Source organism: Canis lupus, chromosome 30 (assembly GCF_011100685.1).
Source record: "Canis lupus familiaris isolate Mischka breed German Shepherd chromosome 30, alternate assembly UU_Cfam_GSD_1.0, whole genome shotgun sequence".
NCBI classification, from domain to species: Eukaryota; Metazoa; Chordata; class Mammalia; order Carnivora; family Canidae; genus Canis; species Canis lupus.
The window spans coordinates 14,273,023-14,293,630 of NC_049251.1; the positions used below are offsets into that span (position 1 = coordinate 14,273,023).

Here is a 20,608-nt window from a genome sequence, read left to right on the forward strand (position 1 = left end):
TCAATATACTAAAAACCACTAAATTGTACACTATAAAAGAGTGAGCTTTGTAGTATGTGCATTACATCTTAGTACAGCTATTATTTAGAAAGAAATAATAATCCTTTTGTTTTCATATTACAGATGGTTTCTAGTTGGTGTTAAGTTTTATTGTGTTTTTTTACTGCATATAAATTTTAATTTTTTTTAGGAAAAGTATCAGTCTCTTATCCTCTGATCTTTAGTTTTGTGTCATATTTAGAAACTATCTTAGGTTTGTGGAAATAATCACTTATACATTTTTATAATCTCTTCTTAAAATTTAGATATATGATCTATTAGAAATTTATTTTTTGGCAGACAATGAAATATGAAACGGGATTCTAGCTTTTTTCTTTTTCTAAAATGGATCACCAGTTGCTTCAATCTGCTTATTTAATAATGTATCCTTTCCCTGTTACTTGAAATGCTACCATATTTATATTTTAATTTGCATATTCATGAATTTAATTTTATATAAAAATTTGTGTCCATACTTGTACTCTGTTCTGTTTACTTGGATGCTTCCTCCTGCATCACCACAGCATTGTTTTAGTTGCTGTAGCTTTAGCATACATATTATTGCTCAAGCAGAAAAGAGTTACCTTCTATATCCTGAACTATGTAGATTAGTCATGTATGATGATTCTAAATGTTTTTTAAAGCAATGTTCAACACACCCAACACCCACAAAATAAAGTACTGGAAATTTAATTACAGGTATACTGTATTTCAAGATTAATTTAGAGTTAATAGACATATTTGTCGAGATTTCTGATGTAAGAATAAAATCTGGTTCTTCATTTAATCATCTTCCTTTACATTCCTCTGAAGAGCATTACAGTCTTCTTAATAGAAATCCAGCACATTTCTTTCCAAGTTTATCCTCAGGTAATCTATCTATGTTTCATTTGCCTTTGTGAATGTGATATTTTTCCATTATATGCTGCAATAATATTTGTGTGGTATTTGGTATATGGGAAGACTAGTGATTTTTGCATCATTTTATAAATTACTAAGCTTAGTAAGCTCTCTTATTCTTTCTAAAACCTTTACAATGTTTGTCTCCTTCTTTCTAATATTTATGACTATATTTTACTTTCTTGACTTACTGCTTTGGCCAGCACATTCAAAATTATGGTATATTATAGAAGAACTTGATGACTGATATCCATGGATTTTTTTAAAAGAGGAATTCTTGCATTTTACCACTAGGAACTTGTTGAATTTTGATATGAATGGCTTGTATTTTGATCATGTTGAAGAATTTATCCTATTCTGTTTTTTTCTTTCAGAGCTATAGTTAAGGTATATTTAAAGTTTTTAAAAGATGTACAACCGTAGTAGAAATATGTTCACCTTTCTGGTAGTAATCTCTGTGTTATCATTTAAACTGTCCATTCAATAAATATATATTTAGCCAGATAACTGTTCTAAGCACTAGGGATACAAATATGGCTTTCTAGCACTTCCTGCTAAAGGCAGCTACTTTCACCCTTTTTATTACTCTGAAGAACTTACAAGACACAGTATAACAGTGGATCACTAAAGTAATGATTACTCAATGAGAGAGAAGAGAAGGACACTAGAGGGATGGATCATAACGGGGAAGGAAGAGAGGAAACAGGTATGACACATAAGGTTTAACAAACATCCAAGTGATTCTTATCTGGCCAACAGATTGGCCACTGAACTTGGGTAATATCTAACCTTAATATAAGATTTTACAGTTTTACTCTATAAAACCTATATAATGTTTTCACAAATGTTGATTACTTTACTCCTAACAATAACCTCTTAATAAATATGTCAACGTTGCAAAAGAGGAAACTGAAATTTGGAATTGTTAGGAAACCAAAGCTAAGCAGAAAAACAAAACAAAACAAACAAAAAACCTGTGCACCTACCCTAATAAAGTAATTGAAAAATAATAAAATATATGATTTAATTATTTTAACAATTTTTGACAGAGGTTCTAGAATTCTTTCCTGATTTTTTGCCCAGAAGTTCACCATTTTCCACTTTAACCAGAGAATCTCCAGCTGATCACACCAGACCATCCCAACCAGTGCTTTTCTCAGTCCTCTGAATTGCAGAAAAAACTAAGACCAGTCCTCTGTGAAAGCCCTGTGTTCTTGTCCCACATTGACTCATGCTGATTAAGAGGCAAAGATGGGTCCAGATTGCTCAAATTGGGTCCAAATTTCATGTTGCAGTATGAAAAATGTTGGATTTCTGTTAAGCTCTCAAGGCTTAAGGCCATTACCAGGGAGTCAAAAATCTTTGCTGGGTAGTCATACTCCTGTGGCCTCAAGCCAACAACAGGCTACTTCTCCAGAGCGGGGAGTTTCTCAGTCCCAGGGTACTTTTCCTAATGGTCTTCATTTATACAATACACATAGGAGACCGTTTGGGCAACAGGGTGTTGTATTTTTCTACTTCTCTACAACTTAAGGAATATCAGAGGAAGAAAAAGTGGAAAGGGAGCTCAGGGGGCCAGATCAGCAATTCAGTCTCTGCTGAAAACTGCTCCAGATCTCACTGCTAAAGTGGAATCTTGAGAGCTCTCTGGCATATTAAATATTCATCAAAAGCCAAACACTACTTTTTTCAACATTTGACTGAATAATACAAGTGTAGATTTGTCCTATCTCTACGCTCGGGTTGCTCAGATATACCTAGAACTAAATTATGGTTCTAATGAAGTCAGTTTAAAAGATGAAGAAGGAATCCTTTGTAGTTTATCCTTGCCTTTCATTTCCTCTTAATTTAACTGTAAACTAAACGGATTCATAAAATGTTTATAGAGGGTAATAAAGTGATGTTTTTAATACAAAGGTTGCTTGTGTAATTAAGCTTACATTCCATGACATTCTGTGTAATTTGAAATGGGTTGCATGAAATTAACAAATACTTATATCTATTTTATTTCTCCTTCCATTAATGGCAAATAATAAAACAAAAAGGGGAAAAAAAGTAAGTTCCTGCCAATGTGAGTACCTACACTTCAGAAATTGAACCTGCAGATGTTGCAGAAGACTTTATCTTTTCCTTGGAAATGTGCTGTTAAATTTAATTAGGTTTCTCATTTGCTTTCCTTTTCTTTCATTTTGTCACTCTACTTTTTTTTCTACCTCCACCCCCTTTTCCCTCCTATTTCCCATAGGTACTGGGTGAGAACACTATATGTTTTTAATCTATATAACATAAATGAAGAAACTGATCAAATCCTATAACTATTACATTATTAGCTGTCTTGTCAGAAGTTACTTTGAAGCTCACTCCAACTATTAAATAATACCGTGATATTCATGGTCCCCACACTCACTTTCTTTTTTTTAAATAAGTAGAAAAACCTAAGGTTGAAGGATTTAAAGTCATATTCTATTTTTCCCACATTTTTGTAAAGAGAAGTGGCACTGATCTAATTTTTGTTATAGCATTTTATCATCAGGCTGTCAAGATGTGATTTCTTACTCTGAAACGATCCATATTATATTTCATGTTAACATTTCAAATTAAGTAAAATGGCGATGTTCACATTGTTTAAGATAATTGAGAGAAGAAACCACTGAACTGTATTTCTCTGAGTTGATTTAGGCTTCAGTAGCAAATACTGATAATCAGATTCTAATTATCCAATATGACATAGAGTGATAATGGCTTAAATTAATTAATTAATTGTTGGATACTTTTCTCATCTACATCACTTTAAGAAACATCAAATTTCCCTTAGCATTCTAAAATAATGATATTGAATAGGTTCACAAAAAGTTTTAAAAGAATGCATCAGCATTTTCTATAAAAGTGTCAGGTGGAAAAGATATCACTGAACAGCGGGCCCAAAAGGTATTAGATAAAGCATGATGAATTGCCAGGTCTGCTATTCCTATGTTTGTATGGACTTGGCAGAGAAATGGAAATCATTCTGTAATTCTCCAGTGTACATTTTCCATGTTGGAGGAAACAGTCCAGGAATGGGAAGGATTAAAGTTTCTCACCTGAGCATCTCTGAGCATGTGAGACTTAGGAGGGCATACAGGCTAACCTGGGTAGTTTGATAAAAATGAAATTTCTTCTTACTTTATTCTTTGTATTTAGCTCATTTAGATTTTGCTGTTCCTCCAGAACATAGAAAGTTTCCCCTGTCCACTAACTATAATTATAATAGCAATTTCTAATTTGCTGCTGCAAGGATACCATGCCAGCACTTTAAGCTCCACTTCTCCAAAGCCAAACTCAGTTATCCCCTCCGCAAACCTGCTTCACTCCCTGTGTCTCTTATAATAATACAACTTTTCTTAAATTTGGCCACACTAGGAAAACTTGGAAAGATCTCACATATCTCACATGGATAGTCAAGCATTGGCCTCTGGTATATACTGATTCCGGCAACCACTGAAGCCATCTTCTGCCCTGACCCCTACACTAGCATCCTTACTCTGAAACTCTCGCTTCTCTAAGCTCTTTTACCCTTTGACTTGAGCACGGTCTCTCAAAAGCATGGCCTAGATTAGGATCATCTTTTCTTTAAAAATCTATGGCTTCTAAACACCCTGAGAAAAACGTTCTAATTCCAGCAAGTGCCAATTCAGAAATTCCATGCTATGATCCTATCTTGTCCTTCCAGCCACATCTCTACTTTCCTCCAGGAATGCCAATCATGCTCAACTATACCATGCCCTCCCACTGTCTCCTGCCCCTCCTGTCCCCTCGGCCCACAGTCAGTTGGTTATAGTCCTCTACCTTTGACACTTGTCTTTCAATGTGCTTGGCTCAGCTCATATGACCCTACATCATAAAGTTTTTACAATACACACTGTTAGCTATTCCTCCTTTTTCTGTCTATTTAGAGCATTCTCCCTCTACTCTTGGATTTAGCATTTGCAGCATTCTGCTATGTATGATGTTAGCCTCATACATCTTTCTCTCCAGTTAGGTTGCATGCTCTCTCCATTCTATCCATCAGAGATCTCCGGGATTCCTATCCAGCAGCAATTTTGTACACTAAATACAATGACCTAGTTCTCCCTCTCAAGAAGCTCAGTCCACTAAGTGATAAATCGTGTTAATGATTCAATATAGTACGTGTAATAAGGAAGTCCAAAGGGTAGAGAAGTAGAAGATAGGTTGATAAGCACCAGATTTAGATTCAGAAGATTCAAGTTCAAGGTCTGATTCTGCTCTAAGTTATGATAAATAAATCTAGTTTCAGTTTTTGCATTTGCAAAATTAAGATTTCTACCACCTACTATTCTGTAAGAATCAAAATAAAAATAAATAACAGGTTTCCATTTATTCCATCACATCTAGCCTCTCCTTTTTCTCTACTCTGTGCCTCTAGAAATTGACTTCTAAGCAAGGGGGTCTTCCCCACATTGTCTCTAGCTTCTACTAGTTGCTCCTTCCTCTGGCTCCTTATGTCCTATGGGTAGTCAGGTGCTAAGGTACCTCTCTGTGTGCTTTCCCTGCCCTCTACCCACACCTTTACAAATAATTCCTTTATTAAAGGCACCTCAAATTACACAAGTTGAATGTGCCATCTGTTCCCTGCCAGGACACTGACTGATAAAGCTGCTTTTCAAACTCTAAGTTGCTGTCTAAACGCAAGGTATATCTCATTTATCTCTGCACAGTGCTTTACACAAAGCAGATTGCTGCTATTAATAACAAATGGTGAAATGAACGTATGCAAGGATGAATGAGTGAATGATCCTGCCGTCTTCCACATTAGTTACATTCTTATCTGGGAGATCTCTTATTGTCACCTTGATTGGATTTTGCAATGTCCTGCTTTGATATGGAAGGTCTTCTGTTCCCTTGGAACTCACTGTCTCTTAATGGAAACATTTTTACAGGTAGTCTGTCTCAACCCAGTGGTTTAACTTAATTTGTTTGAAATTCCCATAAATACACCCCTTCTATAAGCTGCACACTTACCTGCTATCAAAATGGATGACTAATTTGTTCATTTTTTTTTTTATGTTTTTCGTTCAGCAACATAAGAGCTGGCAAATAAAAGCAAGAAAATTGATTATTCCCTTATTACATGGGAACTAAGAGCATATTGGAGGAATCAGTAGCCTGAGGTAGTTTTTTCAAAAGCACAATAAATACACATGGGGCAAATAATTGCCTCCGCTACTCTTTTCCTAGGCAAAAGTCTGGCCATTGAATAGGCAATCGGGTAGCCTCACCAAATGATCTAACAAAGATAAATCACAGAATTTAGGGATCTTTATATTTTCGAAGAGCTGCAATCTTAGTTGATTAACGTTTAATATTAATTTATTCCAGCTACTCTCCTTGTCTTCTGAACCCTCACACATCTCAACAACATCGGAGATAAACGTTTTCCTCTTATTTTAAATATAAGGTTGATGACTTAAAAATGAACTGACCCATGGAAAATATCTTTGGAAAACATACTTTTGAGTAAACATATTTAGTAGTATGCTTTGGTACTGAGTAGGTATTATTCATTAGCAAATAATTGCTTAACTGGAATTCTTAATTAAAATTTGTGATGAGAAATGAATCTGTTTATTATGTAATTATGACCCAGAAATTCAGAAAACATTGGGGGTAGTTTATGAGCACAATTCCAAAGATTTTAATATAGCAAAAGAATTCACAAATACTTTAAACAGGAATTCTTGGAAGAAAAACACACACACACACACATACACACACACGCCATGTTGTGTGTGGATCAAGATGCAGTAAGATTTGAAAAGTCAACTATTGAATACAATTGTAACATGGAAAGATTCTAATTTAATGGGTGTGTGATACTGTTAAAAGCCTCTAACCAGTCCTTCTGGACCTTTTCTGGGTTTTCCAGAAAGGCTCCAGCCAAACAGTTTCTTCTCTTAGCTTTATAATTGAAATACAAATTCAGACAGTGACAAACTCTGAGGCCCTTTTTTAAAGGTGTCCTTAGGAATATAAATTGGAAGTGATTTTCTTCAGCACATACCACAATTCAAACTTTTAGAAGACAGCCATGGAGGAGCTCATGCTCAACTACAGTAAATTGGACAATGTTTAAATCCAACTTGGTTGCTAGGACCATCCCAGTAAGAAAATTCTGTTGTAAAAATTTATGATCCTTAACTGTTTTTACTTGCTGGCTACTGATGATGGCTTCTGGTTTCGAAGGCCAGAGAGATCTGGGGAGACCACTTTGTGGAACCAACAAAAGGTTAGACAAACAGCAAATTTCTCCTGAGCCTCCTTGTAGGACATAAGTGAAACTCCAGTAGCTGGGGCTGATGGAGAGACCATTACCTCCTATTACCTCGTTTGTGTCATTGCTGACTCAATGACACCATATCCCAGACTCAGATTTAAACAGTTGTTAGCCAAAGGTATCTCCCCTTGTGCTGCTGGCCCTTGCCACTTCATCACAGTTTATTATAATAAGGCATTTGGGATTTTAGACAACTCCTGTAATTACAGCAGAATGTGAACAGTGTTTGCTATTGATTTTTATTCCAGAATGTCAACTTTTTCCTGCCCCCCATACACATATTACCCTTCACTCCCTTGCACATTACCACTGTCATTTTTAAATGACTCTAATATGTTCGATATTAATCAAATGTCCACAATAGAAAACATCCTCCTGCGAAGGCAAAGGAAAGAGAAAATGTATCCTTGCATGCCTTGTTTGGAAAGATGAAAATTACCCAGAATCCTATTCTTCTTCTTTTTTTAACCAGTAGGTGGCACTAAGTGGTTTCCAACAATGAATTGACTCTGTAGTTCTAATGAACAGCTCTAATATATGTAAGATTTAGGGATTAGGATTTTTTTTTTTCTTTTTTGCTTAAGTTGCCATCATATGCCCCTAACCATTAATTGAAACATTTGTAGCTTACCCAGTGGGGATTATTTTTAATATAAATTTGCATGCTGTTAAATAGTTGTTTTAATTATTATTTATAAGTGATCCAGAAGAGGTATACGGGGAATAGTATGCATATAATGTAGAGAAGGTTAAAGTATGCTATAAACCCTATCACACAGTTCCTAATACTAGTTTGTATGCAACAAGCAACAACTATCCAAGAATTAGAAATTGAAGCCCACATTTTTAACCTATCTTTGAGAGTGTAGTTGTGGGTTTCAAATATTTTTATTGCCTGTGTTATCCAAGACACATTGTTTTCCAAATGGGTGCTTTTTTCATTTTTTTACAGCATGGTTTCTTAGAAAGCAAATTAGGCCTGAGAGCCAAACAGATCTGTGGTAGACTCTAGACTCCATCATCTATGAGACTGGATACCCTGACAAGATGGTTAGCTCAAACAAACTTGGGTTTCTTCATTCCTAAATGATTCCTGTCTCTAAGAGTTATGGTAAAAATTAAGTGGATTCCATTGTAGCTCATCAGTATCTAGGATGTAATAAGTACTCAGTTTCTTCTCCCTTTGTTGATTTGAATTTTAACATTGGCTGAGGCAAAAACAAACAAACAATAATAATAGTAAGCAAGGGTGGAGTGGATACGAAGGAGAAAAAGTGAGGTTTATTTCAAAAGCACAAATTGGAGCGCCTGGGTGGCTCAGTGAGTTAAGCATCTGCCTTCAGCTCAGGTCATGATCTCAGGGTCTTAGGATTGAGCCCTGCATTGGGCTCCCTGCTCAGCAGGGGTCTGCTTCTCCCTCCCCCTCTGCCCCTCCCCCATCTAGTGTGCATGCTCTCTCTCTCTCTAAATAAAAAATCTTTATTTTTTTTATTTTTTTAATAAAAAATCTTTAAAAAATATATTTGATACCTGTGTTAAAAAATTAAAAAGCATATACTTTAAAAAACATAAAATGTTCTAATTCTCTACCACTTTTGATTATTTATATTATCTTGCATTTTTGTGAAGAGATTCTAACATTTAATAGCTATTATTCAGCCCCAATTCCTCAAGGTCAAGGGGTTGATTACTGTAAATTTGTGGAAGAGAAGACTCTGAGGAATTTACACAGAGCCTCAGTTTCCCTATATCTGCAGAGATGTAAGCTAGCATCCTCACATCCTAAGCACTCCTTCTCAAAGTACATATTATACAAGTAAGCAACTTTGACTAAGTTATCATCCTTTTGTTTGAACCTCCCTCTAAAAAGTTTATTTTGCCTCTGCTGTTTCAAACGATCTCTTGCCTGTTTTCAGAAGAGCTAGTATTATTAAGGGCTGCTTACCATTCATCTTTCTGTTGGTACCAAAAAAAGAGTCTGATTTTATTTGACTTAAGCACTCAGTGCCCTTCCACACAGTGGGCATCTGTGGGGTCATTGGAAAAATTAGATAAGTAACTGATTTATTATTTCCATAAATGCACAGTGCATTCCCTTTACTTAGACTGTATAGCAAAAATGGTTCATGCAAAGGAATAGTAATCAAAATGACTAAAAAGGCACATTTTTATCATTCCAAACATAAGCATAGCTGTGGTGGTATCTTATCATAGTACATAATAATAGAAATGAATTATGTCAGTAAAATCTTGAGGTTTAAGATTTACCGTGATAAATATTTTTCATTAAAGTGAAATATCTTGGCAGAGTCACTTTCATATGCAGACTGTTGACACAAGGAGGCCAGCTGTGCCCATGCAGATGCCGAGATTTGGGTCTATATTATTAATGATTTATCATGTCATGGAGAGCTTAGATTAGTTTTGAAAGCAATCCCTTGCCACAAAAGCACTTTCTATAATGTGCGAATGCAAGGAATACTATATGTGCATTCGAAATTAAAGTAATCACAGAAGCTGTAGCTGCCTTTGAAATTTCAATACCTTTCTTTTTATTTTGGAACATGAAATTCTAGATCCTAAACTGTATTATTCATTAAAATTCATGCAAAAATGTTATTTCCTATCAACTGGATAGTGAGTAGTGTGTGTATCTGAATTAACAGATACGCAGACAGAGATGGGGGAATGAAGGAGATAGAATGGAACAAAAAGCTATCGAAAACCTATTGTACACCAAGTGCTTTTGCCCTACGTCTCACATTTAATGTGAGGTTGGATTAAGTCTCCCATTCAATTCTGCAGGATTCCAAGATTGCACTGCCTTCAAGGCACGTGTAAGAACATTGGCTAATAATTATTCAGTGCTTGATGTGTTCCAGGTAAGATGCTAAACACTTTACATGCATTATCATATTCAGTCTTCATAAGACCCATTTGAAATATTGTTATCACCCCTGTTTCACAGATGAGAAGACTGAAGCACAGTGTAGTCAAATAAATTTGATCCCAAGAGAGGAGGAGCCTGGACCTGAAGCTAGGTTGTCTAATGTTTTAAAGCCTGCACCATTAGCTACTGCTATTAACTGTGACCTCACCATTAACCACTGTTAAAACTAAACAAGAGGTTAAGTTCAGACCCTACTTAGTTACTACCTGTGTGTGGTCTTAGGCAAGTCACTTGAACTCTATAAGCTTCAATTTCCTCTTCTATAAAATGAAGATAATAATAGTACTTGCCTCATAAAATTGTTATGAGTTAATATTTGTAAAATGCTAAGGATAGAGTTTGGCACATATTAAGCACTAATGCTTTGTGATGTAATAGTTAATGAGTTGTACTCTTTAATGATTGATATACTTTTATTTACTGTCACACACACAGATTCTCTATAATTTTCAGAGAGCTGTTATTCTGAAAACTAGATTGGAAATGAAACATAGAAATTAAATTCTGAGCTTTACTCCTAAAGAAAACAGTCAAACAAACGACTGTGAATTAAGTTACTACTTACCACTAATGGGAGATGTATGCAGATAACACTAAAGCATAATCATTGACAATCTACAGCAGTGAGTCCTTTAGGTATTCTTTCTGAGTGTGAAAAGAGCCAGATATCTTCCTTCCTTCTTTCTTTTTCTTTTTTAAAAGTTTATTTATTTATTCATGAGAGACACAGAGAGAGAGAGAGAGAGAGAGAGAGAGAGGCAGAGACACAGGCAGAGGGAGAAGCAGGCTCCATGCAGGGAGCCCGACGTGGGACTCGATCCTGGGTCTCCAGGATCACAACCTGGGCTGAAGGCAGAGCTAAACCACTGAGCAACCTGGGCTGCCCTTTTTCCTTTCTTTCTCTTCTCTTCTCCTCTCTTCTCTTCCCTTCCCTTCCCTTCCCTTCCCTTCCCTTCCCTTCCCTTCCATTCTCTTCTCTTCTCCTTCCTTCCTTATTCACTCATTCAATCAACATCCTTACTAGGGTACTACACTTGCTCTGGGGATACAAGTGAATAAATCTCTACTCTGGAGGAATACAGAATCCAGAGATGACTATACTCTCTGGTTTAGCACATAAACTTGTGCGAGAAAGTTGTAGGCTCCACTATCTGTCCTGTTTCACAAGGATTTATCGAGTGCCCCCTAAATGCCACACACTGTGCTAGGCACTGGAGCTGTTGAGATAAAAAGGCGAGATCCCTGCAGATAAGAAGCACCCAGTAGGAGGGTTGCCTGGGTGGCTCAGTGGTTGAGCATCTGCCTTTGGCTCAGGTCCTGATCCCTGTAGGGAGCCTGCTTCTCCCTCTGCCTATGTCTCTGCCTTTCTGTGTATCTCTCATGGATAAATAAATAAAATCTTTTTAAAAAAAAAAAAAAAGGAAGCAACCAGTAGAGAAGACATCCTAAGCAGACATTTTCCCTTTAATGTGGTGAATTACATAGATGAACTTGCTGGGAGAGCACAGAAAAGAGGTGCTTACACCCATCCTGGGGCTAGTGAGAGGAGGGAAATTATGACACCTAGAGAAAATTTTTGGTAAAAGTGAAGAAAAGCCAGAATTAAAGTACCTGAAATAATGGGGGAAAGAGAACCCTTAAAAGCAGAGACACAAGTGAAGACAGGAGACATGAATCAGTGACGCGGTGGGGAACTGCCAGTGGCCACTCGACGCTATAGAGCCTAAAGTGTAAAGTGGGATGGAGTGTCAGCCTAGAGAAGTAAACAGGGCCGAAAGTTTCAAAGTAATCAACTTTTGATCAACTTTTGAAATCAACTGAAAGAACCAAATGCTAACAAACTGCAGAGAGTGTGTACTTTCCTTAGACTTCTTGCCACTAAATTCCGAATTAAAAGAGTATCATTTTCCTGACCATCAGATTCTGGGAAGCAAGGGAATGATAAAGCCCTAAGAGTAATGTTTTGATACCAAACAAAATATAATGGGTGTCTTTCTGTCCATGTCCAGGGATTGTCCACTTCTCTACTTCTCTCTCCCAGTGAACCAAACATCGGGATTGGCTCAGAGGTCTAGACTAGTATTTAGACTGCAAACACGTCAAGTCCTTGGTTCGAAATGACCTATTAGTAAGTACATCCTTCTGCAGCCTAAAAGTTTTTTGTTTTTTGTTTTTAATCCTGGATTTAAGAACACAGTGCCCGATAAACTGCACTCCCATGGGTGGTGCTCTGTAAAGTTGGCCATCATGGAATTACAGCAAAGAATTCAAGAATCTAAAGAATTAAACTCCCCCCCCCCCCCCAACAACACACACACACCACCACCACCACCACCACTTGCTGCTACTGCAGACGGGACAACTCCTAAGCCTTCTGCCTCCAGGTGGGTGGCAATTTGATTCTCATCAAGCCACTGGTCACCCCCTTGCATCTTCATTCAGTGCACAGAGCCCTCTGCCTGCAGCGGGGCTTGCTCCCTTGATGGAGAAAATACGGAATGACTGGATGCCAGTAAAACAGGCACAGCTTTCTGGGTCAGAAGTTGGCTGGGGAAGGGCCCTGACTGCCAAGTAACTTGCAATGATGTCAGAGCCCAGCACAACCAGAAAACACCAGCCAGCCAGCCAACAAAAGCCTTAACAACAACAGAAAAATCACAGAGCTGCGTTGCCAAAGCTGTTCTTTCCGCCCCCTACCCCTTTCTTCGAATAGGAAGAACAGCAGGAAGAGAGTTTATATTTTAAAAGAATCTCCCTCCTCCTCCCTCCTTCTTCCTTTTGGTAACAAAGTGTTAACTAGTGAGAAAACAGTTCTCCGGATGAGTCCTGCCGCAGTTCCTTGGGGTGTCTTTTTTGAGTTCCTTTTCAAGCCTGTCGTGGAAGTTGCGGAAACAACTCAGAACAGGGTATTTTACCTAAATGTAAACATGTAACTTTGTGCTGGGGAGAAAGCAGGAACCACTGAGGAAAGGAAAATCCTTTCTCTGCCCCCTTCTTCTCTCTTTCACGGTAATTAACCATACTCAAATGAAAATTAAAAGTTTGGCGAGAAAGCTCTCTTTTTCTTTCTTTCTTTCTTTCTTTCTTTCTTTCTTTCTTTCTTTCTTTCTTTCTTTCTTTCTTTCTTTTTTCTTCCTTTTCTTTATTTTTTTTAAATAGGGATATCATGGTTCATTCCAGCCATTTAGAGCCCTCAGTGATTCATAATTCAACTGGAAATTAATAAAACACAGCCCCCGTTCTTGGAAACGAAGTTTGGATTAAAATCCTCTTGTTTTGGAATATATGGCCTTTTCTTTCTTTCATTTGTGACAGTCAATTTTAAATGATGTCACTTCAAGGACATTTTCATTTCTCCCACAACATATTACACGAAACACTTGCCTGTAAAACCGGCTCATTAGCCTGCAAAATTATACTGTACTGAATGGCTTTCATTCAAAGGAGAAATGGGATTTTTAGTAGGCAATTTCTGTATTTTATAAAGATAAAGCAATGTTTGATTGCTTCTCCCCAGCTGTTTTGCTTGGCGGTTATAAAGAGACGTTGGGAGGGGGCCGGGGGACCAGAAAGGTAATACGGGGGCGGGTTCGTAAAGGATGCGCTTGGAAAACAGGTCTCAGGTTAGGAAACCAAGGCCGAACTTTCGCAGAGCAACTGCGCCTGCAGCTCCTCCGGGCTGCGATGGTTTGTCCTCCGCACGTCTGGAGGAAAGCTCTGAAAAAAGTGAGGGAAGGCGAGGAGGAGGGAAGGAGGGAGGAAGCGAGAAGGCTGCCTCGCAGGCTGCTGCGGCCGCCGCGGGCTGGAGGACCGAGGCTCCGGGAGTTGCTGGAAGGAGCGGCCCTCGGAGGTGGGGAGAGGGAGGGCGCGCCGCGAGCGCCGCGGGGAGGGGGGCGCGGAGGCCGCCGAGGGGTCAGTGGGGCCGCGGCGCCGGGCTGGGGGCCTCCAGGCGGCGCTCGGCGCGGGGGGAGCGGGAGCGGGAGCGGCAGCGGGAGCGGGAGCAGCAGCGGGAGCAGCAGCGGGAGCGGGAGCAGCAGCGGGAGCGCGCGGGCCGCCCGCGCCGCCTGCCGTCCGTGCCCGGGGGTGGGCCCCGCGCCGCGAGCCGCCCGGTGCGGGGAGGGAACCGGCTCCGGCTCGCCTGATGGGTTGACTTGGAGATGGATCGAATTACACCATTTGCCCGGCCTCGATTTGTTTTGCTCCCGCTCCGTCCCGCCGCCGCTGCCGGCGCTGCCGCGAGCCCTGGTGGCGGCGACTGTCAGGATCGTATGGAGGAAGCCGAGACCTAACGAGCAAGAGGGATTTTTCTTTCTTTATTCTCTTTTTCTTTTTCCCTGCGCGTGACGAGCTGGGGTCGTTGTTGTTGTTGTTTTTTCCTCTTTTTGCCAGCCGCCCCCGCCCCCCATGAGGTAAGACCCGCTCCTAATCCGCCGATGCCCTGGGCGCCCGGTGGGGCTCGGCCCCGGACCCTCGGAGCCTGAGCGGCAGCCGGTGTGTGCGCGTGTGTGTGCGTGTGCGTGTGCGTGTGCGCCGCCCGTGCTGCGTGTTGTCACTGGAGAGTCGATTTCTCTTCCAAGCAGCTCTGTCCGTCCGCCGAGCGGGGGGCGCGCCGCGGGCCCGACAGGCTTGGGGACCCGTCGAAACCGGCACCGCTGGAGGCGCAGGGGGAGGGGCACGTGGGCCGCTGGGAGGCCCCCGCCACTGTGCACCCCCAGCCCGGAGAAAATAATGATGGTAAAAACGGCGGACGGAGGGGGCAAGTAAAAGTTTCTTGCCAGGCACAGGCGGCTCCGCGCTCTCCCGCGCACCGTCGGTGGGAGCCGCGCCGCGGGAGGGCTGGGGCTCGGCGGCTGCAGCGGGAGCCCGCCCAGGCCGACCGAGCCCGCCGCCCCGGAGCGCACGCCGGGACCGTCGGGGTCGCCCGCGCCCGCCAGGCAGGGAGCCTCCGCCCGCGCCCGCGCCCGCGCCCGACGCCCGACGCCCGAAGGGGGCGCGCAGAGCCGCGGCCGCCGCTGCCTGTCCGTGCGTCCCCCGCTGGGGCAGCCCGCGGCCGCGCGCGGGGACGGGGGCGGGGACGGGGACGGGGGCGGGGGCGCGCTCGGGCGCCTCTGCCCCGGGCTCCAGCCCCGCGGCGGCCGCGGCCCGCCCGCCCCCGCCCCCGCCCCCGCCCCCTCCCCCTGCCGGCCGGAGCCGCCCCCGAACCCCCCCCCCCCCCCGGCGCCCCGGGTTCTCCCGCGGGCCGCGCTCCCCCGCAACTTTCCGCGCTTTGTTCCGCGGCTGCAAATGGTCCACGGAAGCGCCCTGGACGGGCTGGCGGCCGGGCGGGCAGGGCGCGGCGCGGAGGTGCGCTACGTCCCGGTCTCCCCATCACTTCTGCGCGGAAAGTGCTAAGGAAGAGGCGGCCTCGCAGGAGCCCCTTCCCCGGCGGCCAGAGGCGCCCCGCGGCCCGGAGGGAGCCGCCGCAGGGCATGGCGAGCAGAAGGTAGGGGAACTTTCACTTCCCGTCGTGACAGCGACCAGGGGTGCGCCTGGTGCGCGGGAACGGCCGCCGCCGCCTGGGGGGTCCCGGAGGGCTGACGGCCCCCTCCGTGGTGGAGGAAAGGCCTGGGTTGAACCGAAAGGTCATGAAGCGCTTGGCGTGGATGCGAACCGGGTTTGAGACGTTTCTGCCAAGTCGACTCTCGGGAGCGCCGCTGTCAGGAGATCGTTGAAATCCTGAACTTGGAAAGAGCTGAATGTCGTGGAGCTAGAGGGGGACCAAGTGGCAGTATTAATCACAGCATTAGAGGAGCTCAGGCTTAGGACTAGGTGTTGTGAGGTGACCCATCAGCCAGCCAAGTTCCAGCATCCCACAGCCTCCCCGGCCCCAGCTGGGTGGCTTTCACACCCCACAGGGACAGTGGATCGTTATTATAGACATATAGACTTGGTAAACAGTAATTGGACCTGGTGTCCGCCACTGTGGGCGCCTGTTTTCTCCTAAGAACAGCGGTAGTGTTTCCAGTTAATTGAGGGGGGAAAAAAAATGTCTAGAGTGATTTTCCCAAGAACTTCTGGCTACTGAGGATTTTAAGTCTGCAGTGACAAGTCCAGGTACTCTTTAAGGACTGTCCTTCCCTCTGCTTGGTGTTTGGAGCAGTAAAGTGGATCCTCTTGTTTATTTCGAGGCTAAAGTCCTAGAGGGAGGTTTAACATTTTTCTCAGCTGGCCGGCTGGGTCTCTCTTGTCCCTCGGCCTAGGAAAAATTCTTGTTTGGAGAAATCTTTCCAGGTTTTTGTCCTTGTAGAATTGAGAAAGATCCTGCCTCAAGGTGAGGACTCTGCTGTCGTTTTGGTTTCATAGATGGTAGATTCTGATGCTGGTTTATTCAATCCTATTGCTCTCTTAGGTATCTAACTCGGAAAATTAAGTTGCGCGTAGTCCTGCTTAATGTAGTGAGTGACAGGCATATTCGGTGAGGCTGGCAAATATTACACAAACATTTACCCGACTTAGATAAATAGAAATTGCCAAGTAAGCTCTGAGATTTGGGCCTATGTTCTCATGAACTTAAAACGTCTTAAGGTAAATAAACTATAGCCCAGCCATAGCTGGGTTTTGTTTTTTATAGTTGTTGTCTGTGCTCTGACTTGGGTCCCTAGAATGTGCTCTCAGCACGGCAGTTAAATAAATAACCCTAAGATTTCCACACTGTGTTGTTAGCAGACCGTTTTTCTTCCCCTGGCACGTTTAGTTAGATTAACAACCAGTTACTATTTCCTATTGGATCCTTCAGAATATTGCTACCTGTGTTTGCTTCTACTGGAGGTGCTACGGAGCTGACCTATTTTGAGGAACATTTCTGTGATGCAGGACAGTTTGCCAGGAATATTGTGACTTCTTCATCACAAACAGCTGGTTAACTTGAGTTTGATTTAGATCTGTGAGCATTCTGCCCTTTTGCTTCTCTCTCTCTCTTTCTCCCCCCTCCCTTTCTTCCATTTTTTGGTGCTCACTAATAGCACCATCTGGTCATGTCTCCCCTGGTTTGATGAATCTGAAAGATGGCCGTGACGTAAACCTGCTAGTCCTTAGAGTGAGCGCAACTCAGAAATCCATGGACTTCAGTTCACTGGCTGCTTGCTGCTCAGGAAGGATCTGTCCAATATCTGTGCTCTGGGTGAATGGGCCCCTGCATCCTCCTCTGGTGGTTTCTCTTGCTGGAAAGGCACACAGGCAAGTAAGCAGCAATCAGAGCTTTGATTCACAATTTACTCATAATTGTTAAGGACTTACTGAACCTGGAGAAGTTCTTCGCTTCTTGCTGCTCCATCATAATAAACGCTGGTAATTAGCTTAGTCATTGTTCCTGCATGTGAGTTTCACTAAGATACAAAGAGTGAAAAATGCATCTGAAAGAGGGTCATTTTTCACCATTCTGATGCATTTTACGCAGAGTTAAGAGCCTGGCTGAATGCCTAACCGTTATTGGTGTAACCGTAGGAGGCGAACTCTTTCCCTCACAGGGTACAGGATAAAATATTCCCTTTTATTTCAGTTAATAGACTTTCAGCCTGCACATTCTAGATTCATTCTAGAGGAAGCAAGAGGCACTTGGGGGGTGCCAGCCAGGCCGTATTTAGTGAGTACCTGTCGTTTGCAGGAAGCTATGCCAGCCAATAACGTTCCAACACCAGGTGAGGCAGATGCGCTTCTGTTGTATGTTCAACTTAAGAAGAATGCAAAGAACCAGAGTGTGGCAAAATGGATCACTTTACGCGTTATGTAAATATGCACCCTTTTTTTTTGAAGCATGTCGTTGAATCCTGAATTGCGAACACTAAGAATTCAATCTACTCTTAGTGTAATTCAGGAATTGAAGCTGTGGTGAGAACTGGGGAACTCCTGTGAACAGAGACTTAGCATTAAAATCCACCCAAGCCTGTATCTTAGGTTTCTGCTCATTTCATGAACAGCTGCCAACCTCTAGCTTGGGGGAGAAAAAGTGTGTCTAGATTTACTCCCAGGACACACGGAGAGATAAAAGTCCTATAACTATGTTAAGCCACGCCGTAACCTTCTTCCGCCGAGGTGGCTATTGTTGGGCTGACTTCTCCTCCTCAGGCCCCGCCAGCAGTGGGGGTGCAGCTAATCACTGGAGCCGCTTCCATTCAGCCACCGGGAAAACAAGGAAACGTTTCTACTCTGAAAAGCAACCGTTTATGTTACCAAGGGCGATCAAATCAGTGGTCCACATAGATACCACATGAGGTGTACTTATTTCTCAAACTTTTTCGCTTCTATTAAGCTTTTGTTAACTCGCCCAGATTAGCATTTTAACAACCCCGAAGTGAACTTCTGCCATTCTCTCCACTTGGACACAGTGTGTAGATCATCCATCATCCTGTCCTTGGCTACAACAGGCGGTTGGCTCCATCACCATTTGGAGCTACACAGAATCCATCCGACTGTGAACGGCACAGCTGGCTACAGCAATTTTTTCTTCCACACCACTGGCAGCATTGTCTGGCTGTGGTAACTAAAGTTAACACCCAGAACGGGAAAGTTTCCATTGTTTGGCAACCTGTGCTGGGCCCCTCATCCAGCTCCAGCTCCGGGGGTCCACCTGCACAAAGGCCCTGCCGCCTTGCAGTGGCGTGCTCCACCCCGAGGGGACTTGCCACAGCCTTACACGACCCACTCGAACGCCTCGGGAGGCTTGATGCGGTGAAGCCACCAGAGTGGCACAATTGGAAGAAGCCATTCAGACACCACCCATCCCAGACGTTCAGAATGCAGTCTTTTTGAAAAGGGGAAGAAAAGAATGAAGTAGTCTTTAGCCTGTGATTCCAAATGGCTGAAAACAGAAAAAGACCTTGCCTAAATTCTTTGGAGAACTGACCGTGTCATTGCCTCCTCCTTTTTCGCAGAGAACGTATGATGTGTGCTCTGGGACTTGTGTCTAATAGTACGCAATGCTTTCCATCACTCTTTTTGTAGGAGGGGGATTTTTTTTTTTTTGAACTAAGAAGGTATCTGTTACAGTTGTCATTGCTTGATAAAAAGAGAATGACATGAGTTAGGTGGATACCTTTGTTCAGTTAGGGTGAAAGCTTTAAAAAGAAAACTTATGATTAGAAGTACTGCTTTTGGAGCTTGATGGGAGAGGGGGCGACCGCCTCGTATTTGGGTGGGAGATAGTCTTCTTGCTTCTTTCCCTCACGTTTCCTAAGGAAATCAGCCCCAAAGCAGCTGGGGCGATATGACGAAGATGATGATGATGGAGGAGGAAGGGGAAGAGGGTGAAGACAGTAGCGACCACACAACACCTAGCACTTATTGTTACTCTTGATAGTAATTATATCACGTAACCTTTAATCAGCTGCACAAGGTGGGCTCTGATATTTTCGCTGCTTTATCTAAAAAGGAAGCTCAGAGGTCTGAGGAGTCAGGTCATGTTCCTGAGATGGTACAGCAGGGAGGGGGTAGAGTCGGAATTTGAACCCAGGTCTGCTTAACACGTCAGCCCACACCCTTTAATCACCACCCAGACTTGTTTCTGGTAACATAAACTGCCCTATAATTGTGTGCTTCCCTGATATTTCTGACATTTGGTTTTCAAAGAAGGAGTCCTTTTTTGAGGGAAAATTTTATACCGAATGAAATGATATGTACAGTGTGGGTACCCTCTTAAATTTTAACCTTTCTCTAAACTAAATCATATTGTTATACACTTCTCTCGCTTTTATTCCTGGTGGCCAAATAATTATGACACACTCTTCTTTTCAAGTGTCCCAGAACAGCCTCTTCTCCCACCATTTTTCTCCATGGTAGGCTTTCCTGTCCAAGATTACAGTGGCATAGGACAAATGGCAATATTCATCACTCTCCACCAAAAAGTGCGTCTGCATCCAGGGTGCGATTGACATTCATTTCCCTGATCTTGGCAGGTGAAGATCCATTATGTATCCTTGTCCCATTTCCCTGGAGTATTTATGGGCCCCATCAGCAAAGACAGTGAGAGCTGCAGCTGTTCAAGCATTAGTGGCACCAGGATAGAAAGTGTATTATTGAAGTTTGACTATGTATTATATTGTAATACACATTTTTCTTACTTACGGTTGCAGGAGAATCCTTTTACCTATACGAGTAATCAGACACATTGTTGAGAAATTGTCGCTCTCGTGCATCAGCATTTCTTTTGTTGTCCCTTTTTTATTCAGGATTCCTAGGGGAGGGGGAAAAAACAAACACATGCCACCACTACATAGAATGCTGAAATTTCAGGTGTTCAACATATATTTACCGGAAAGAAATATGGGTTTTAAGAAGGCCAATATGTTGGTACATGTATAATAAGGCCTCGGGAAGATCTGCAATTACTTAGCCTATTATTGGAGTCTGTATTT

The 20,608-nt window shown here is 42.5% G+C and overlaps 1 protein-coding gene across 12 annotated transcripts in view; it reads left to right on the forward strand.

Annotated features, from left to right (window-relative positions):
* The window catches only part of SEMA6D (semaphorin 6D), a 172,117-nt gene that overhangs the window by 102,207 nt on the left and 49,302 nt on the right, over nt 1-20,608 (forward strand). For 6 of the 12 annotated variants that reach the window (XM_038580319.1, XM_038580325.1, XM_038580329.1 and 3 more), the window contains exon 1: nt 15,459-15,702. The exons of 1 other annotated variant lie outside the window; for it this stretch is intronic. The gene's annotated coding sequence lies outside the window, so the exon portion shown is untranslated. 5 more of the 12 variants (XM_038580322.1, XM_038580320.1, XM_038580323.1 and 2 more) reach the window with 5 other exon arrangements.